The following is a 16,873-nucleotide window of genomic DNA, read 5'->3' as shown; positions in this document are numbered from 1 at the left end:
CCGGAATGAATAAAATTGAGCCCATGGGAAGTGAAGCGAAGGGGAATCCTTGATCTACCTGCACCTGAGGGGGGGAGCAAGGAGGGCATGGGCGATGTGATTATCATAGTGTAACCGAACTATAGTGATGCTAACACACACACACACACACACACACACACACACACACACACACTCACATCAGTTCTTCGAAAGCTACAGAGAGCAGATGATACACCGTGAGAGCAGAGTGAGAATGAGAAGCATGAAGCATTCTTGTCGGAATCATATCTTCCGCAGGAGAGAAGTTGGCACGTGAGATAATCAAAGGGAGAGGAAGCAACTGCAACTGTCAGGGAGAACTTCAAGTGGCTGTGTGGCCGAAATGAAATGTTAAGAGGTGGAGCACAAGAGGTCCCTTCCCGTTCGTCCTGTGAAGAACTCACACACGATTTCATGCACACAGGCACACACGTGTGCGCAGTCACACCACTTCCATGCACACGTGTGTGCAGTCACACTAATTGCATGCACACAAGTGTGCGCAGTCACACCACTTGCATGCACACAAGTGTGCGCAGTCACACACACACACACACACACACACACACACACACACACACATACTCATTCACATACCTGTAAACACATATACACAGAGAGGCACAAACAACCAAATCAGTGGGTTGTAGGCACAAGCCGTCAAGGGGACTGCTACCGCTCTGACTTAAGGGTGTTAAAGTGAAGGCCAGAACCATCTGCCACCGTGCGTGTCAGTAGACACCAGCCGCCCAGGGAAGTACTGCCCTAATTAGGAATGCTAAAGTGATGACTGGAACCCTCCGTGTCTGCTGATTTTACTGTGTGTTATTAAAATCTGAGCTACCAGGCAAGTCTTGGCACTGTACACCTATCCTATTTTGTATACCTCTTATCTACATATTCGTTCTCGTTCTCGAGTTTTTACCGATCACAGAATTCAAATGTGGAAGACTCCAACAAGCTTATGCTCCCCAGTTCCTTGTGCTCTGGAATGCAAAGAATTTCCATAATCTCATCTGACTCTGCTGCCAACAAGGGAAAGGGACCAGGCAGCAGCAGTATTGGCTTCTACCAAGACTCTTACTGCTCCTTGGATACGACTGGCTCTTAGTTGGATTTCTACTCTTCCTAAAGTTTTTGACTTTTTCCTAAACTCCTGTTTCCTTCAGCACCTTGAATTCCACAGTCTTTCCTTCTTCCCGGTATGGATTTCGCGAGGCGATGTCCACCGGTGATATCGTTCCCAATGTTGCGGTCCATAACATATAGAAAGTTATTGTTAGGGTGTGGCACTGAGGCTTGGTTCCCAAGCTCCTTTCTCTCGGCTTTCCTCCCTCCCTGTTCTCCCACATCTTCCTGCCTGTCTAGCCAGTCATCTCTGAAATTGTTGATGGATCAACCTCTCTCTTTACCCCTATCAACAATGGTGTCCTTAGGTTCTTGTTCTGTCTCTCGCACACTTTCTGCTCTTCATCAGTGATAAAAGGCAAATAACCAAATGTACTCATACGCTCACCTCTTTCAAATTAGCTTCGTCTTCTTTTGTTCTGCCTAAATCTCGCCTCGTCACACCTGCCTCTATAAACGTAGAACTGGACAGGGTTTTCTAGTTAAGTTCAGTATCTACCTCTTTCTAAACCAACCCACAAATTTCTCATTTCTAATTATTAATTGCTCTTTAATTCTACCACTCAGCACTATAAACAGACCTGATATTACCCTGAGATGTAATATGTCTTTCGTGCCCCACAATACACAAGTAATCAACTTTACCGCCTAGAAAATGAGAAGCCGTGTCCAGGTGCTGAGGATTGCCCTCTTTTGAACAGCTGCTCTCACATATGGGTAGATTCTAGCCTTATACATGTCGAGTTTAAAAGCAATCAGATTGATCAGTTCTGCCAGTTTGACATCAAGACTTTATTCATTTACCCTGCGCCTCAATACTGGTTGTTGTCTTTTACATGATTATAGTGTGACTGTTGGCAGCTCAAGGATGGCTGGTAGTTGTGATGTCTGCTTCTTTCCTGACACGGGCAGGTTCTGGAACACTTTAACCTCTCAGTTTTTTTTTTTTCATCCAATTACAACCTGACCCTTTTCCAACAACAAGACTTCTACTCCGTCAACAACTGGTACGTTCTTCCCTTTCTTATATTACTTACCTCTTTAGTCCTGCTTCTTGGGTTCACTTAAGGCCTTGGGTCAACCGAACCTTCTGTCCATATCTGGAACCTGTAACATAAAACAATGCTGTATGAGCACACCTCCACTGATGTACTTAGATATGATGATGCAAACATACACGCGCACATACATACGGGGGCTCCATGGTCTAGTGGTAAACGTTACTGGTCATGAGTCAGCACGGGTTCGAATCCTGGGTGCGGCAGTTGGTCCACATCCAACCCAGGTGTTCATCCTCCCCATGGCTATGGTTGATAAATGGGTACTCGGCTTAGGTTAAGGTGAGTATCATACATATAGGAGTAAAGGTAAGGTACACATGTACAAGATTAAGGGACAGGACAGCACTAGTGTAAACTATTTCCTCGTAACAGACATACAGTAATCACATATGTAAACCAATCAGAAACGTCACCCTCCATTCCGAGGATGTGGGAGGAATAAGATAAAAAAAATATCAACTTAATAGCAATCATAGAAACAACAACAATGGTATAGTCTAAAGATACTGCAGTCATACAAAACAATACAATTACATATAAGACAATGATATAAAAACAATGGGTAAGAGAAAAGAATGGGTCTGAGAACAGAGAGGACCCCCCCCCCCCCCCCCCCAGTTGTGGGACGGGGTTGGGGGTACAAACACTGGAGCAGACCCTGGCACAAGGTGAGAACCACTGAGTAAATATCCAGAGCTCTATTAAGCAGGTTTCTGATCCAGGAATTAAAATACTATGAGGATCTTGGGGAAAGTAATTTAGCTCTCAGTGGTTCTGCTACTCTTACTGCTGCTGCTGCTGCTGCTACTGTTGGTGGTGGTGTTACTACTGCTGCTGCTGCTACTGTTGGTGGTAGTGCTGCTACTGCTGCTGCTACTGTTGGTGGTAGTGCTGCTACTGCTGCTGCTGCTACTGTTGGTGGTAGTGCCGCTACTGCTGCTGCTGCTACTGTTGGTGGTAGTGCTGCTACTGCTGCTGCTGCTACTGTTGGTGGTAGTGCTGCTACTGCTGCTGCTGCTACTGTTGGTGGTAGTGCTGCTACCGCTGCTGCTACTGTTGGTGGTAGTGCCGCTACTGCTGCTGCTGCTACTGTTGGTGGTAGTGCTGCTACTGCTGCTGCTGCTACTGTTGGTGGTAGTGCTGCTACTGCTGCTGCTGCTACTGTTGGTGGTAGTGCTGCTACTGCTGCTGCTACTGTTGGTGGTAGTGCTGCTACTGCTGCTCTGCTACTGTTGGTGGTAGTGCCGCTACTGCTGCTGCTGCTACTGTTGGTGGTAGTGCTGCTACTGCTGCTGCTGCTACTGTTGGTGGTAGTGCTGCTACTGCTGCTGCTGCTACTGTTGGTGGTAGTGCTGCTACTGCTGCTGCTACTGTTGGTGGTAGTGCCGCTACTGCTGCTGCTGCTACTGTTGGTGGTAGTGCTGCTACTGCTGCTGCTGCTACTGTTGGTGGTAGTGCTGCTACTGCTGCTGCTGCTACTGTTGGTGGTAGTGCTGCTACTGCTGCTGCTACTGTTGGTGGTAGTGCTGCTACTGCTGCTGCTGCTACTGTTGGTGGTAGTGCTGCTACTGCTGCTGCTGCTACTGTTGGTGGTAGTGCTGCTACTGCTGCTGCTACTGTTGGTGGTAGTGCTGCTACTGCTGCTGCTGCTACTGTTGGTGGTAGTGCTGCTACTGCTGCTGCTGCTACTGTTGGTGGTAGTGTTGCTACTACTGCTGCTGCTACTGTTGGTGGTAGTGCTGCTACTGCTGCTGCTGCTACTGTTGGTGGTAGTGTTGCTACTGCTGCTGCTACTGTTGGTGGTAGTGCTGCTACTGCTGCTGCTACTGTTGGTGGTAGTGCTGCTACTGCTGCTGCTGCTACTGTTGGTGGTAGTGCTGCTACTGCTGCTGCTGCTACTGTTGGTGGTAGTGCTGCTACTGCTGCTGCTACTGTTGGTGGTAGTGCTGCTACTGCTGCTGCTGCTACTGTTGGTGGTAGTGTTGCTACTGCTGCTGCTACTGTTGGTGGTAGTGCTGCTACTGCTGCTGCTACTGTTGGTGGTGGTGTTGCTACTGCTGCTGCTGCTACTGTTGGTGGTAGTGGTGCTACTGCTGCTGCTACTGTTGGTGGTAGTGCTGCTACTGCTGCTGCTGCTACTGTTGGTGGTAGTGCTGCTACTGCTAATGCTGCTGCTACTGTTGGTGGTAGTGCTGCTACTGCTGCTGCTGCTACTGTTGGTGGTAGTGTTGCTACTGCTGCTGCTACTGTTGGTGGTAGTGCTGCTACTGCTGCTGCTGCTACTGTTGGTGGTGGTGTTGCTACTGCTGCTGCTACTGTTGGTGGTAGTGCCGCTACTGCTGCTGCTGCTACTGTTGGTGGTAGTGCTGCTACTGCTGCTGCTGCTACTGTTGGTGGTAGTGCTGCTACTGCTGCTGCTGCTACTGTTGGTGGTGGTGCTGCTACTGCTGCTGCTGCTACTGTTGGTGGTGGTGCTGCTACTGCTGCTGCTGCTACTGTTGCTGGTAGTGCTGCTGCTGCTGCTGCTACTGTTGGTGGTAGTGCTGCTACTGCTGCTGCTGCTACTGTTGGTGGTAGTGCTGCTACCGCTGCTGCTACTGTTGGTGGTAGTGCTGCTACTGCTGCTGCTGCTACTGTTGGTGGTGGTGCTGCTACTGCTGCTGCTGCTACTGTTGCTGGTAGTGCTGCTGCTGCTGCTGCTGTTGTTGTTTCTGCTGATTATGGTGTGTCCGTTGCTGATGCTATTGTTGTTCTTTTATGTCTGCACTTAGATGGTGTCACTATACTACTACCACAACTACTACTATTATTATTACTACTACTACTACAGAATAGTTATTTCTAAAACTCTCATGACACCTTAAAATGTTATATATTATAAAGATAAAAAGGTCATTCACGTGTTTCGTTTTCTTCACTTAGAAGATGGAATGTTGTTGGAAACTAAGGCCGGTTACGAAACAATGAAATATGGAAGTATATTGACTGACGAGCTACGGGTAAGGACGCATGTACCTGTGGGATGGCTGAGCTCTTATACCACACCGTCCTGCATCTGGGAGGTGTTGAGGTGTTCTGCATGGCGAGCGTTACGGCCGTGGACGGCATGTGTTGTGGCGGGGTAGGAGGTGGCGGTGGCCTGGTCGAGCTAAGATTGACGTACTAAACTTTAGATAAAGATTCTGAATGTCGCTGGTTGACTTTCAGTTAGGCCAAGGTCTCGGGGAAGCATTCTGGTGACCAGTGTTGTCATCATCCTCTCGAGTAATCCTAGATATTATATAATTATTTTCTATTGTTTCATTCTGATTCACTGATGAGCCATTGGTGCCACACAGGAGCTGATCACTCACACGCGCGTGATGTGTACTACTGACGCTGTGCAAGGAGAATCATTTCCTCAGAATATGATTTGTTTCTATCAAGATGGAGCGTGAGGATTGCTCGAGCTGTGTGGTCAACATGATCAGCTCAGTCCAGTGACGAAGTTATATACAACCCACAATCAACAACAGGTGAGGGAACAACGCGTTGAATCAATGATAATAATAAGGATTTGTTGATTGTTTTAGTGGGCACGAAAACATCATCCCTGCCTCAGATGGTTCGAGATCCTGCATCCTTGTCTCGCCTTCACTCCTGTCTCTATTTCCGTTGGCTGCTGGACCCGGCAACGGCTCTGGTGACACTGGCAACAGTAAAAATGCTAAAAAAAAACTTTTAAGAGATGGACTCTCTTAGGAAAGGTCGGTCGGAAATAGCCAGGGGAATAACAGGGCCATGACGAGTGGTTTTGAGCGCTGCACAGGTGTGGCAGCCCAGGAATACGATGTGGTACCTGACCTGTGATGGCGGCGGTGTGGGAGGACACTGCATAACGGAGGCGGCCTGGGCTACTGTTGTTGTTGGCAGTCTGTCTCTCTCCCTGCTGCTGCTGCCTGCCTGATACGTTCACCGTTGTTGCTAATACTTCTGTTGTTCTTGTTGCTGCCACTACTATTGCTGCTATTACTGCTACGCTTACTGTTGCTGCTGTCACTAGTTCTGTTACCATTACTGCTACTGTTGCTACTATTACAACTATTGCTGCGAACGTTATTGATGCTCCTGTTACCGGCGTTTTCTAGTGCCTCTGCCTCTGTTAGTTATTTCCGGTGATGCTGCTCCTGTTACTGTTGCTCACACGTCTGATTTTCATGTTACTGTTGTTGCTTTTTATTCTCGTGTTTATGCTACTGTTGATGTCTTGTTACTCCTGCTTCTGCTGCCTTCTGTTGCCGTTGGGGTTACTGTTACTGGTACTTCTGCTGGTACTAGTTCTGTTGATACTGGTGCTGGGTCTTCAACTACTGTTACCCGGCATTACTTGTACCGCCCTCCCCGGTATACCTGTGGTTTTGTTGCTACTTATACTAATGTTCCGCTAATGTTGTTGTCTGGCGCTGACTGTTCCTGAAGATACTATTGCTACTGTTGCTGTACTTGAGCTGTTCCTACTGTTACTGGTAGCTCCACTGGTACCGTTGTTCGGTCATTCAATGCTGGTCGTATCGCTTCTGTTGCTACTGTTGTTTTCCGGAGTTCCGTTGCCACCGTTGTCTCTACCAGGTTTGGTGTTACTGTTGTTACCTTTTCTACTTTTTTCCTATTCATATGTATTATCTTACCTTCCTTCCCCAGTCTCCTATTTTATGGAGCTAAGTCAGCGCTCAGGAAGCTGGCCACGTCCACCGGGGGGGGGGGGGGGGGGGGGGGGGGGGGGGTGGGGGATGGACCACAGGTCAAAGAGTGTGATGTGTGTGTGTGTCTGCCTCGTGTGTGAGCACAGGACAACTGGAGAGCAAGTGTTCAGTGTCTTCACTTGGAAGTTACATGTGTGAGGTGGGTTAGTGTGTGTATACAGTGTGGCAGTGGAGTGAGTACGTCGACCACAGTTCTGTACATGTGAGATGAGGAAGCTATGGTTGACTCTGTTGAGGAAGTTTGTCATGGAATTTCGACACGAAGAAAACAGTGGTATAAAGCAGTAGGAGGAGGGGACGTGGGATGACGTAGAGGGTTTAAGGATACGTACTATGAATGTGTTTCCTGATATCTGAGATTTTCTTCTGACACCATGGTTGATGATAGCTATAAGTGCTTGGAATACAACTGGGTAATAGTTCTTTATTATACATGACTCTGACTTGTTATTAGGGCATGTTGTAAGGTAGTTCTTTGAGTGTGTGTATGTGTGTATATATTTTTTTCTTATTTTGCTTTGTCGCTGTCTCCCGCGTTTGCGAGGTAGCGCAAGGAAACAGACGAAAGAAATGGTCCCAACCCACCCCCATACACATGTATATACATACACGTCCACACACGCAAATATACATACCTATACATCTCAATGTACACATATATATACACACATAGACACATACATATATACCCATGCACACAATTCACACTGTCTGCCTTTATTCATTCCCATCGCCACCTCGCCACACATGGAATACCATCCCCCTCCCCCACTCAGTCTCTAGCTGTCATGTAATAATGCGCCGAAACCACAGCTCCCTTTCCACATCCAGGCCCCACACAACTTTCCATGGTTTACCCCAGACGCTTCACACGCCCTGGTTCAATCCATTGACAGCACGTCGACCCCGGTATACCACATCGTTCCAATTCACTCTATTCCTTGCACGCCTTTCACCCTCCTGCATGTTCAGGCCCCGATCACTCAAAATCTTTTTCACTCCATCTTTCCACCTCCAATTTGGTCTCCCACTTCTCGTTCCCTCCACCTCCGACACATATCCTCTTGGTCAATCTTTCCTCACTCATTCTCTCCATGTGACCAAACCATTTCAAAACACCCTCTTCTGCTCTCTCAACCACACTCTTTTTATTTCCACACATCTCTCTTACCCTTACGTTACTTACTCGATCAAACTACCTCACACCACATATTGTCCTCAAACATCTCATGTCCAGCACATCCACCCTCCTGCGCACAACTTTATCCATAGCCCACGCCTCGCAACCATACAACATTGTTGGAACCACTTTTCCTTAAAACATACCCATTTTTGCTTTCCGAGATAATGTTCTCGACTTCCACACATTCTTCAAGGCTCCCAGAATTTTCGCCCCCTTCCCCCACCCTATGATTCACTTTCGCTTCCATGGTTCCATCCGCTGCCAAATCCACTCCCAGATTTCTAAAACACTTTACTTCCTCCAGTTTTTCTCAATTCAAACTTACCTCCCAATTGACTTGACCCTCAACCCTACTGTACCTAATAACCTTGCTCTTATTCACATTTACTCTTAACTTTCTTCTTTCACACACTTTACCAAACTCAGTCACCAGCTTCTGCAGTTTTTTACATGAATCAGCCACCAGCGCTGTATCATCAGCGAACAACAACTGACTCACTTCCCAATCTCTCTCATCCAGAACAGACTGCATACTTGCCCCTCTTTCCAAAACTCTTGCATTCACCTCCCTAACAACCCCATCCATAAACAAATTAAACAACCATGGAGACATCACACACCCCTGCCGCAAACCTACATTCACTGAGAACCAATCACTTTCCTCTCTTCCTACACGTACACATGCCTTACATCCTCGATAAAAACTTTTCACTGCTTCTAACAACTTGCCTCCCACACCATATATTCTTAATACCTTCCACAGAGCATCTCTATCAACTCTAATATGCCTTCTCCAGATCCATAAATGCTACATACAAATCCATTTGTTTTTCTAAGTATTTCTCACATACATTCTTCAAAGCAAACACCTGATCCACACATCCTCTACCACTTCTGAAACCACACTGCTCTTCCCCAATCTGATGATCTGTACATGCCTTCACCCTCTCAATCAATACCCTCCCATATAATTTACCAGGAATACTCAACAAACTTATACCTCTGTAATTTGAGCACTCACTCTTATTCCCTTTGCCTTTGTACAATGGCACTATGCAAGCATTCCGCCAATCCTCAGGCACCTCACCATGAATCATACATACATTAAATAACCTTACCAACCAGTCAACAATACAGTCACCCCCTTTTTTAATAAATTCCACTGCAATACCATCCAAACCTGCTGCACTGCCGGCTTTCATCTTCCGTAAAGCTTTTACTACCTCTTCTCTATTTACCAAATCATTTTCCCTAACCCTCTCACTTTGCACACCACCTCGACGTTATCACCTCCCCATTAGCGCCCTTCACTGAAGTTCCCATTTGCTCCCTTGTCTTACGCACTTTATTTACCTCCTTCCAAAACATCTTTTCATTCTCCCTGAAATTCAATGAAACTCTCTCACCCCAACTTTCATTTGCCCTCTTTTTCACCTCTTGCACCTTTCTCTTGACCTCCTGCCTCTTTCTTTTATACCTCTCCCACTCATTTGCATTTTTTCCCTGCAAAAATCGTCCAAATGCCTCTCTCTTCTCTTTCACTAATAATCTTACTTCTTCATCCCACCACTCACTACCTTTTCTAATCAACCCACCTCCCACGCTTCTCATGCCACAAGCATCTTTTGCGCAAGCTATCACTGCTTCCCTAAATACATCCCATTCCTCCCCCACTCCCCTTACCTCCTTTGTTCTCACCTTTTTCCATTCTGTACTCAGTCTCTCCTGGTACTTCCTCACACAAGTCTCCTTCCCAAGCCCACTTACTCTCACCACTCTCTTCACCCCAACATTCTCTCTTCTTTTCTGAAAACCCCCACAAATCTTCACCTTCGCCTCCACAAGATAATGATTAGACATCCCCCCAGTTGCACCTCTCAGCACATTAACATCCAAAAGTCTCTCTTTCGTGCGTCTATCAATTAACACGTAATCCAATAACGCTCTCTGGCCATCTCTCCTACTTACATACGTATACTTATGTATATCTCGCTTTTTAAACCAGGTATTCCCAATCACCAGTCCTTTTTCAGCACATAAATCTACAAGCTCTTCACCATTTCCATTTACAACACTGAAGACTCCATGTATACCAATTATTCCCTCAACTGCCACATTACTCACCTTTGCATTCAAATCACCCATCACTATAACCCGGTCTTGTGCATCAAAACCACTAACACACTCATTCAGCTGCTCCCAAAACACTCGCCTCTCATGATCTTTCTTCTCATTCCCAGGTGCATATGCACCAATAATCACCCATCTCTCTCCATTAACTTTCAGTTTTACCCATATTAATCTAGAATTTACTTTCTTACACTCTATCACATACTATCACACACACACACACACACACACACACACACACACACACATATATATATATATATATATATATATATATATATATATATATATATATATATGGATAGAGTTGTGCGCAGGAGGATGGATGTGCTGGAAATGAGATGTTTGAGGACAATGTGTGGTGTGAGGTGGTTTGATCGAGTAAGTAACGTAAGGGTAAGAGAGATGTGTGGAAATAAAAAGAGCGTGGTTGAGAGAGCAGAAGAGGGTGTTTTGAAATGGTTTGGGCACATGGAGAGAATGAGTGAGGAAATGTTGACCAAGAGGATATATGTGTCGGAGGTGGAGGGAACGAGGAGAAGTGGGAGACCAAATTGGAGGTGGAAAGATGGAGTGAAAAAGATTTTGTGTGATCGGGGCCTGAACATGCAGGAGGGTGAAAGGAGGGCAAGGAATAGAATGAAGTGGATCGATGTGGTATACCGGGGTTGACGTGCTGTCAGTGCGTTGAATCAGGGCATGTGAAGCGTCTGGGGTAAATCATGGAAAGCTGTGTAGGTATGTATATTTGCGTGTGTGGACGTATGTATATACATGTGTATGGGGGTGGGTTGGGCCATTTCTTTCGTCTGTTTCCTTGCGCTACCTCGCAAACGCGGGAGACAGCGAAAATATATATATATATATATATATATATATATATATATATATATATATATATATATATATATATATATATATATATATTCTTTCTTTCATACTATTCGCCATTTCCCCGCGTCAGCGAGGTAGCGTTAAGAACAGAGGGCTGGGCCTCTGAGGAAACATCCTCATCCAGCCCCCTTCTCTGTTCCTTCCTTTTATATATATATATATATATATATATATATATATATATATATATATATATATATATATATATATATATATATATATTCCTGCTTTGGGATCCCTTTTATGAGGCTCCCGCTGCGTTCAGGAAGCTGGTCTACTCTTTAAATTATCTTGTTAAATAAAATAAACAACTGCACTTCTTGACCTACAACCCTGAGTTTTGCGGGTGCCCTTAGGGAAGCGCTCCCAGGTGTCAAGCATGTTTACGTGAGTGTATTTAGCGTATTTTTGCTCATGTTGAGCAGGTGTTGAATGTTTGTGGCCGGGTAGACAGCCAGGGACTGTTCCGAGTGGTGTGTGTTTTTGCGGTTTGTCGATGTGTTATGTTTGTTTTTGAAAGGGTGGATGACCAGGAAGGTGAGACATAGCATGCAGCGGATGAATCATTTGTTGACGATATTGAGGAATTCCATACCTTGTCTAGTGAGGGGTCTTGAGGGAAGTTGGTTTATGTCCTGTGTGATGATGCTTATGATGTTGGTAGAGTATGTCATGTGTATAATACTGAGCAAAGCTAAACTCTTCAGCGGGTGAGGCTGATCGCGAGGGTAATGTGATGGGTTTAGGTTGGCTATGGGTCTGTCGGGGGTTGAGAGAGTGGCTGAGAATTTCTGTGGGATGCAGACATTCTGTTTTGACGTAAGTCTATGTTCTACTCACTTGATGTACAGTTGCATGCTGTGTTACTGTTTGTGTAGTGCTGGGGGTAATGTGATGTTGTTGTGAAGTCATCTAGAAAATGAGACAGGACTTCTATACTGGGATCCGTTGAGGGAAATCAAGTAGGGAGATACTGAAGGGGGTTGGAGGAAGAACATCTCAAAGACCAGGTCGTGGTAATGACAGGTAGTACCGTTGTGCTCAAGGGTCGTGAGTTGCCAGATCATTTGCACACACTACCTCCTACACTCCCACCTAAGCCGCTGTCACCTCCATTACCTGGCATATTATCACTTCCAAGAGAACATTAAACAAGAGAGATAACCTATCCTTATCTGACGCCGGTGTCTACTCTGAACCCAGTCTGCTGGTTCTTCCTCTCATGTGAATCGTACAGTACTCATATTTTCATCAGGGGTTCCATATTGCTTCAGGACTGGCCTTAATAGAAGAAGAAGAAGAAGAAGAAGAAGAAGAAGAAGAAGAAGAAGATGAAGAAGAAGAAGCAGCAGAAGAAGAAGAAAAAGAAGAAAGTGTGAAGGTCACTGTCGAACCTGTAATGGATGATAATGGAGGCCAGATTTTCCATGGCATGTCTAAGGCATCAGTAAAGCCTTTAGTTCTGTGGTTACTGTGGGACACCACACCACTGGTCCAGGACGGTATACCATTTTCCTAGGTACAGATGAAGATCAGTGTATGATTAACTAATTTGATTATAAGTACAAAATTACTGTGATACAATGTACAAAGTTTTGGCCATACGTTGTAATGAAGTAATCATGCAAAACCATGTAATGTCTATCAATAATTTAGGAGACACAAAGGACATAATTTTATTTACAGACAAACACGGTAAAGAACAATTTTGTTCAAGTGAAGGTTCAGCCACTGACAATACCACACGTCAAGGCCGGGCCTTACTTGAAATAGGGAAAGGATTGTGGTAGGAAAACAGACGACAAAAGGGAAAGTATTTACGAATTCTGGAGATGAAACACTTGCCTTCAAAATGTGTCAGGTTAAGTTATTGGGAAAGACATGAGAAGATAGAGTACCAAAGCTTCGACGTGAAGGGAAAGAAAGTTTTCAAAACGACCCACCCTTGAGTTGATGATGGCCACACTAGCAATCATGCGACGCAGAAACCGAGTATTGCGTGGTCTAGCTAATGGTGGGAGCACACAAGCAGCCAGCTCTCGCGAGCAAAAAAAAAAAAAAAAGTAATACCTGCAGAAGAGGGAAAGCAAACCAACATTGCGGCGTAGGGCAAGTGGGCCAAGTATGGAAGTTAGCCTGGGACAGTTTATAAGGCGGATGGCTTTCGACTCGACTCTGTTCAGTAAGGATGCAGAGCTACAACCACCCTAGATGTGAGAGCAGTTTTCTACATAAGAAGTATAAACGGAGCAACTGTTCAGAGGAAAAGAAATTTCCACATCTAAACAGGACATCCAGTTTCTTAGAGGCAGACTTAGCTATTTCCGTAATAACAGAGTGGTAGTCATAGCAATCATGATGAACGGTATCATACATCAATGTCTTCCAAAGTTGAATCTAAATAAGTCTACAATCCCTGATGACTTGTCATCCCGGGTTTTAGATAGAGCAGGGAGTGAGATGACCCTTCCACCATACAGAAGGCTAATCTCAATGAGGAAACTGACTGTGGACTTGAAGGTGACATATGTTTTCCCGTCACTCCAGGAGCACGATCAAGAACATGCACAACATCATCCACACTTTACTCCGTCTCCATACCAAGGACACTGATGGAGGGTTTTTTTTTCATGGTAGCTGAGACGGCACGAGCAACTGAATGCCTAAATCAAGGCCATATCATTTACGCTACAAACAAACACACACACACACACACACACACACACACACACACACACAATATATATATATATATATATATATATATATATATATATATATATATATATATATATATATATATATACCGTGGCCAAAGCAAGGTACGTACTCTATTAACTAACCTCGAGACCAGGATACACAGCTAGACTGACTGTGGACCGACTGCCGCAACCAGGATTCAAGCTTCTGCGGCCCTACCCCAGTCGACCCGTGAGTACGTCATGGTCAGCAACGCCATCCGGTACGCTTGGACATCCATTGCTATCCGGTGGAAAGATTAACATATGTAGTCAGGTAACAGGAAATCAGTGACAGGCAATATGGCCTCCATGGCAACAGACCCTATCTTACTAATTCACAACAAATTTTCTGTGAAATACGTAACATCTGGTATACGTAACATCTGGTGTACGTAACATCTGGTGTACGTAACACCTGGTATACGCAATATCTGGTGTACGTAACATCTGGTATACGTAACATCTGGTGTACGTAACATCTGGTATACGTAATATCTGGTGTACGTAACATCTGGTATACGTAACATCTGGTGTACGTAACATCTGGTGTACGTAATATCTGGTGTACGTAACATCTGGTATACGTAATATCTGGTGTACGTAATATCTGGTTATGTAACTTCTGGTGTACGTAATATCTAATGTACGTAACATCTGGTATACGAAACATCTGGTGTACGTAACATCTGGTGTACGTAATATCTGGTGTAAGTAACATCTGGTGTACAAAAAATACCATCAGATAATTTCGTTTCAGATCTGCCCACATTACCTAAGATAAAAGCTTATGATATCGTAAAAAAATAAGCAGCCTCTTAAAAAAAACATGTTTTCTAGACAAAAACGAGAAAAAGTATTACTGAAAAAATCAGGTTTTATAAGAGTGTTATACTTCAAGGTTCATCACCTTGGCCCATTTCTTTTTATGATTAATGTAAAAGTGATCTGGAATTGGGTCTACCTACCAAATTCTCTAAATCACATAAGGATACAAAATCACGAAGTGGGATAATATCCAAAAGCGAGCTAGTAATGGTATCCAAGAACGATTAGAAATGGTCTAAAAAAACAGCCTGGTTCAGCAGTCTCTCTCTCTCTCTCTCTCTCTCTCTCTCTCTCTCTCTCTCTCTCTCTCTCTCTCTCTCTCTTCTGTTCATACTTGATCACCGTGTCCCGCGTCAGCGAGGTAGCATCAAGGAACAGATGAAGAAAGGCCACATCCGTTCACATCCATTCTCTAGCTGTCATGTGTAATGCACCGAAACCACAGTTCTCTATCCACATCCAGGCCCCACAGACCTTTCCATGGTTTATCCTGGATGCTTCAAATGCTCTGGTTCAGTCTATTGATAGCACGTCGACCCTAGCATACCACATCGTTCCAATTCACTCTATCCCTTGCACACCTTACACTCTTCTGCATATTGAAGCCCCGATCGCTCAAAATAATTTCACTCCATCATTCCATCTTCAAACTGGTCTCCCGCTTCTCCTTGTTCCCTCAACCTCTGACACATATATCCTCTTTGTCAATCTTTCCTCACTCATTCTCTCCATGTGACTAAACCATTTCAGTACATCCTCTTCTGCTCTCTCAACCACACTCATTTTATTACCACACATCTCTCTCATCCTTTCATTACTCAATCAAACCACCTCGGCACAGTCTCATATATAATCCCAAACCTCGCATTCATATAACATTGTTGGGAGTACTATACCTTCAAGGATACCTAAATTGTCCCATCTAGGTAACGTTCTCTCATTCCACACATTTTCGCCCCCTCCCCCACACTGTGACTCACTACCGCTTCCATGGTGCCATTTGCTGTCATGTCGACTCCCAGATACCTGAAACACTTCATTTCTACTAAGATTTCTCCATTTATATTCACATCCAAGCTAACCTGTCCCTCAACCCTGCAAAATCTAATAACCTTGCTTTTATTCATATTTATTCTCAACTTTCTCCTTTCACACACTGTTCCAAACAGTCACCAACTTCTGCAGTTTCTCAATAGAATGCGCTACCAGTGCTGTATCATCTGCAAAGAACAACTGACTCATACACACACACACACACACACACACACACACATATATATATATATATATATATATATATATATATCCTCAGGCACCTCACCATGAGTCATACATACATTAAATAACCTTACCAACCAGTCAATAATACAGTCATCCCCTTTTTTAATAAATTCCACTGCAATACCATGCAAACCTGCTGCCTTGCCAGCTTTCATCTTCCGCAAAGCTTTTACTACCTCTTCTCTGTTTACCAAATCATTTTCCCTAACCCTCTCACTTTGCACACCACCTCGACCAAAACACCCTATATCTGCCACTCTATCATCAAACACATTCAACAAACCTTCAAAATACTCACTCCATCTCCTTCTCACATCACCACTACTTGTTATCACCTCCCCATTTGCGCCCTTCACTGAAGTTCCCATTTGCTCCCTTGTCTTACGCACTTTATTTACCTCCTTCCAGAACATCTTTTTATTCTCCCTAAAATTTAATGATACTCTCTCACCCCAACTCTCATTTGCTCTCTTTTTCACCTCTTGCACCTTTCTCTTGACCTCCTGTCTCTTTCTTTTATACATCTCCCACTCAATTGCATTTTTTCCCTGCAAAAATCGTCCAAATGCCTCTCTCTTCTCTTTCACTAATAATCTTACTTCTTCATCCCACCACACACTACCCTTTCTAAAAATGAACCCACCTCCCACTCTTCTCATGCCACAAGCACACACACACAATCCATCACGGATTCCCTAAATACATCCCATTCCTCCCCCACTCTCCTTACTTCCATTGTTCTCACCTTTTTCCATTCTGTACTCAGTCTCTCCTGGTACTTCCTCACACAAGTCTCCTTCCCAAGCTCACTTACTCTCACCACCCTCTTCACCCCAACATTCACTCTCTTTTCTGAAAACCCATACA

General features: G+C 44.7%; 1 long non-coding RNA gene across 1 annotated transcript in view; it reads right to left on the bottom strand.

The window, feature by feature from the left end:
- Window positions 1-14,131, bottom strand: part of LOC139764501 (uncharacterized) — a 76,496-nt gene extending 62,365 nt beyond the window's left edge. The window contains exons 1-2 of the long non-coding RNA XR_011716392.1: window positions 14,003-14,131; window positions 2,187-2,256 (exon numbers count right to left, since the gene is read on the bottom strand). This is a non-coding gene — a long non-coding RNA (uncharacterized lncRNA). The remainder of the gene's footprint in view (window positions 1-2,186; window positions 2,257-14,002) is intronic.
- Window positions 14,132-16,873: the final 2,742 nt, after the last annotated feature.

The sequence above is a fragment of the Panulirus ornatus genome, chromosome 4 (genome assembly GCF_036320965.1).
Source record: "Panulirus ornatus isolate Po-2019 chromosome 4, ASM3632096v1, whole genome shotgun sequence".
Classification (NCBI taxonomy): Eukaryota; Metazoa; Arthropoda; class Malacostraca; order Decapoda; family Palinuridae; genus Panulirus; species Panulirus ornatus.
The sequence above is the reverse complement of the archived record's forward strand: the minus strand, read 5'-3'. Positions and strand labels throughout refer to the sequence as shown.